A 5,646-nucleotide genomic window follows, 5' to 3' on the forward strand; every position below is an offset into this window, starting at 1 on the left:
TGTCCAAGACTTCTCTAGCAGTTAGCCTAGGTTAACAAAGCAGATGACAATCTTCTTCGTTCAGTGACTGCTTCTAACTGTAAGCAAGATAACTTTAATGGCTGCTGAGTCAGTGATGAAGCAATTTCAGCAAGATTAATGCAACAAGATCTGCTGTATTTAGACTTGTGCAATTGCTTTGCTAGCTCAGACATGTAGATCACAGCACATAATCTATAGCTTGCTTAGGCTCGCCCCTTTAATTCTTCTAGAAGTTATTAATACCAAATGATCAAAAACGCTAAATTAAGTACCAGCCAAATGTCAGTTTCATGAAAATCGCTAAAATAAGTACACGCTAATAATTGTCTCCTTAAGGTAGTATATTTTTTGCAAGTGTTTCAAAGGGTGTGGTTTCATTTTTAGTGAGAACTGAGCAGTGAAAGAATAGGTTATTTACCAAGGAACACAAGCAGGATTTCAGTGGCATTGATGAGACATTATTACATGATTGTAAAGCTTCATATTTATGCTACCACAGAGAACTATCAAGATAGAGATGATGTACATTACAGTATGTACTGTATGGTGATACAGCAAGTGCTTATAATAATTGTTGTCAATGTTTTTATTGCTATTTTTATAGTTAAAATTTGTTAAAAGACTCAATAATAATCAATCTATTGGGTGACTGAAGAATAGAATAATCATTATATATAGTGATAATTTTAATAATAATTTTTGTAGTACTTAGCACAGTGCATTCTTTCTTTTAATAGTAGATCTTCACTTTTTAGAACTAGAATATTGATTGTAACTCTTCTATAGTTGTAGACCTGAGCTTTAGTAAGTAATTCAACTGGATTTCTTCACTATCTTGCTTGTGCCATGCTTATACACGTGTAGTGTAAACGTCACGATACATCACTTCCGGCGCCAAGGATCGAGCGCATCCTGTTTCATATCCATGTGTGTATGTAGTATCTATGATTTGCCAGACCCACCCCCGTAGGCACGGAGGGTGTGGTCTGGCTACGCGAGACTACACCATAGATATTATAGACTACGTAACCGGGATTGGAAACTAGGATTCCCTTGTGGACAACGTCCGTGATTGAATTGGGCGTTAAATAGAATAAATTTGACCATGTGGCTTGCTTTTCATGCGGAAATAATGAATTTTTGGTTTTAAAGCAGTACTGTAGTCAAATACAATGCATGAATTAAAATGCTAACCCCCCAATTCCATGCACACAATATCACCCTATCATCACCCAAAAGGAGAAACCTCTGCTTGTTTTATAAAAGCTGTAACAGGTACGACAGTGGACTGTTCGCAGAAACAGTATTTCAGATATTACTCCTCTGACATAGCAAATCAGTAAATGAAACTATGACAGTTCCATGCACAATGATTGTGGAAACATTTCCAATGATCTTGTTAGTCTATTTTTACCCGTGTAATGGAGCAACAGGTACAAAAAGTTTTGAAAATTTGCAAGTAACAGAAATTTGAACAATATCACAGTATATTTGCAAAATAACAATGGTATCATTAGTTTTTTTCATTATAGTCATGTTACACAAACACTAAAGTATTGAAATATTATTAAAATAACAAAAAATCAACATTGGTTTAAATACAGTCTTCCTTTGAATGTTGTCGATGAGTAGCCATTTTTGACCACACCCACCAAAATCCAATCACGGACCCTGTGTCAGCCGGTTTGTACTGGTTTGAATGGATCACGTGAGCTAGTTTCCAATCCTGGTTACGTAGACTATAATATCTATGACTAGACTACACCCTCAGCACCCTCCTTCTCCAGTTCCTAGATACGCCCCTGATAAGGACGCAAGAATGGCTACTTGGTGCTAATAACCATGCTATGTAAACTTACGCACTGTGGTATCACAGATTATAGGCGGGTTAGACACTCTCCCTAAATAATTATCCACTCTTGGTTACACTAGTGAGGGCTTTATGTTTCATGCAGTGGTGTAGGATATCTTCTCACACCAGTTTGCAAGTACTCTCTTGTTTCTTTACTTTTTCCCATTTTTAATCCTACTGCTTTTCCATTTTTAATGTTTTTTATTTACTTGTTTCCATTCTTTTTTCTTAAATTAAGAAATTACATTCTGTTTTGATTCTGTGGTTAGGTTAATAATATTCATGCTAATCACGTGCGCATAAATCAAAATGGCGTCAAACCACAAACCCACGCGGTGTCTGCAGCTGGATTTTGACTTCCATTTTGTTCTCTCCTTGCTTCTTTTTGAATCCACCTTTGTGGTCCTTGACCCAAGCACAAAGGAATGATGTAAAAGCCAACTGGAGCGGTTCTCTGGCTTAAAAGATTAGAGGGCCCATAGAAGAAGATGAAAGAAGAAAAAGTCTGAAGAATTTTGCAGAAATTTCAGTGAAAATGATTTGGGCCTATTCTTCAAAAAAGCTCTTGCTACATTACAGTCCACTTTAAAGGTACCAGGTGAATCGCTCAGTGAAGGAGAGCTCATCTAAGCCATTTATAAGGCTGTACAACGTAAGATAAAAGAGTTATAAGTGGTTTGAAAATCATAAAAACGGTCGCCATCTTGAAAAACCAACCTCAATCCTACATATAGTGGTGGGCGATATATCGATATTTTATCGATACAAACGATATTTTACGGTATCGAATCGTATCGGTATCGAAATTTCAAAGGAATCTGGATCGATACGTTGACCACGCCCATTTATTAAGGTTAAATAATATAAATAACGAAAAATTTAATAAGTTAATGACGCATAATACACACACGTGGATACACGTGCGTGAAAACATTGATGAAAACAGTCAATAATAAGGGGTGTGACTCCATAGGTGTGGTCTAAATATCGTATCGAAACTGTATCGATACTCCCGATATGAGCTGATATCGATCGGTATCGTATCGAATCCATTTTGGCCAGTATCGCCCACCACTACCTACATATAGGCTACCGCCTATATAATAACTAGGACGATGTTAAAAACATCAGTTATGGGGCGAGCACGAGCGAGCTTTGTGAATTTATGTGAAAATAATAAGCTATTACAATTTTAATACTTCTTTCAAGTTGTCAATGACAAAAATGAACAAAACCAAGTTATTACATGTAGCTGTGTCACTGGATCAACTTTTACCTTTGGTTGAGTTTAGCCTACTCTCTTTATTAATTGCAGCTTATATTCTATATCTTTGAAATGAGGCTTTTGTAATAAAATGACTTGAAAATCTTCATTGTCTAAAAGAGCCTGTTGCTTTAACTTTGAGAGCTTTTTACACAGTCATTGACTTGCAAATGCCATCAGTCTGATGGCATTTGCAAGTCAGTGTAAAAAGCTCTTAAAGTTAAAGCAACTGGCAATCTTTCTACTATATTCTACATCTGATGTAGAATACAGTAGAAAGATTGCCAGTTTAGTCAAGTCAGAGTCAGAAACTGGCTTTTGCTTGACTTTTACAGTTTTCTTATGCTATTATGTCAACAAAAAGGAGTTTCATAGTTACTTTATTGCATCTTTCCCCTTCTTAAACTGTTGGAGAAGTTTTTGAACGCTGTGTTTGCCCTATTTTGTTGCTAGAAAGCTCATGACTTCTTGAATGTCGATGTCAATACACTAATGCAGAATTTGCAAGCATGGAAGGAATTTCATAGTTTCTAGCTTTGAGTGAAGAATCTCTGCAGTTATATAAATCTAGGATGGAAGATGGTTGGTCTCAGAAGCAAGGAGACTCCATTTTAGTGTTGTCTTTGGGTGTGACAAGACCCGGCATCTCTAGCATTTCTCCGTATTGGACCTCCTCGCTCTTTTCTCCTCCTCACGCTCATTAAACTGCGTCATCGAGTATCATCTTCCTCTACTTCTCATCACTCATTTTTTATCAGACTCCCCAGACTGTGGAACTACCTCCCTCCATTAAATGTGGACAGGTCTCTCGATTTAATTAAGAAAGATTTAAAACAAATTTTTATTTCACATTTTAAACGTAATTTTGATCAATCTAACCACCATTCATATCATGTTCTATGTCCTTGTTCTCTTTGTTCTTGTTCTCCTCCTTCCCCTTCTTTGTAATCTTTACTCTCTCCTCTCTTTATTTACTTTTCTCTCTGTGTTATCGGGAAGTCAGACAAGTTCCTGACTCTCCCTCAGGACACTCTTTTTAGTATATTGTATCCGTCTCTCTATCTTGCTTGTCCTGTAAAAATATTAATAATAATAATAATAATAATTACGAAGAAGTCGACGAGCTTCACGAGCATCTTCTTGTGAATTAATTATGCTTTAAGCTTCAGCTTCTCTTGTTTTTTTAATACTCTTGTCTCTTGAACTCCTCTCGTCCAGTGATTAGAAGTTGCTTTGTTTTTGCACGTGGTACCGTAATTATCAAAATTATCATTTTAAAATGTGTGATTATTATTTTTATAGACGCATAAATAGAGGTGACGTACGTGTACAAACAAACAAACAAACAACTGAACAAACAGAAATACTCGACTCGACTATGTGGGGCTCGCTTTTGCTCGCCCCAACTAGAAACAATGTAGAACATTCAAGGGCTCAGCCTCGTAGATTATTAGCTGAAAAAAAGCAGAATCTCAACCTTATGTTGCTGCTAGAAAATTCCTGACTTAGTTTTTCACTTTAAGCCTTGCTACACTGTCTTTGCGGCTACACTGTCTTTAAAATAGCCATAAGATATAAATAGGCTGGCCAGTTTAGTGCATTTGTTTGATTTTCACAGTTTATCTCAACAAAAAGGAGTTTCATAGTTACTTAATTGCACCTGTAACCTTTTCAAGCAGTTGGAGAAGTCTTTGGACGGTGTTTTTGCTTTATCTTGTTGCTAGGAAGTAGGAAAATCATGAATAAATGGGGTATTACAATACTTATTTATTCTAATAAATACACTGTAAAGCCACTTTACTCTCACTGCACACATTAATCAAAGCAATATTTGTTTTACCTAAAACTGTGCATTATATTCAAATATATTAGGACTTTGTCAGTTCGCTATAATTAACAATAACAGTCAAGCATGTACTGGATTGTCATTGAAGTAGATGGAAGATGGTTCCAAGGTTTAAGTGATCTGTGCCTAATAACAATCTTATAGACACACAGTAGTTAACTTGTTATTCATAGTGGATATGTTTTTGTTTTTATGTTCTCCTCTATCAGTTAGCAAACAGAGAGTAATTTACAAGTCCTGTTACATAAACAATAATGATGTACTTTCAGTATGATTGCTTCGTTTAGCATGACAGTTACTTTTACTATGAGTGCAAACACAAGTGTTGCCTTAATGAACATTCAAACTTTATAAAAGCACTGAGATCGATAGACTCTCTAGTATTTACAGTCAGAAATGTATTGTGCCATTCTTGCCCTCTCACTTGTATTTCTGTCAGCTTCCAGTCAGCAGATTAATGTAACTAATGAATATGATTTGGAGACTTTCTTGTGCAATGAGACTCATTCCCTGGATGATGATATTCTACTGGTGTTATCTGATAGCATCACTCACCTCATTAGTAACAATGCATCATTTTGTGTGATTAACACTAACTACTCACTGACAATGACCAGTGAATCCTCAAAGCAAGCTCTTATAAAGTGTAATGATTCCAGTATG

The 5,646-nt window shown here is 36.1% G+C and overlaps 1 long non-coding RNA gene across 1 annotated transcript in view; it reads left to right on the top strand.

Annotated features, from left to right (window-relative positions):
• The window catches only part of LOC109582442 (uncharacterized), a 2,150-nt gene extending 1,490 nt beyond the window's left edge, over positions 1 to 660 (top strand). The window contains exons 3-4 of the long non-coding RNA XR_002185093.1: positions 406 to 579; positions 626 to 660. This is a non-coding gene — a long non-coding RNA (uncharacterized LOC109582442). The remainder of the gene's footprint in view (positions 1 to 405; positions 580 to 625) is intronic.
• The last annotated feature ends 4,986 nt before the right edge of the window (positions 661 to 5,646 follow it).

Source organism: Amphimedon queenslandica, unplaced genomic scaffold (genome assembly GCF_000090795.2).
Source record: "Amphimedon queenslandica unplaced genomic scaffold, v1.1 AMPQUscaffold_13383, whole genome shotgun sequence".
Taxonomy (NCBI): Eukaryota; Metazoa; Porifera; class Demospongiae; order Haplosclerida; family Niphatidae; genus Amphimedon; species Amphimedon queenslandica.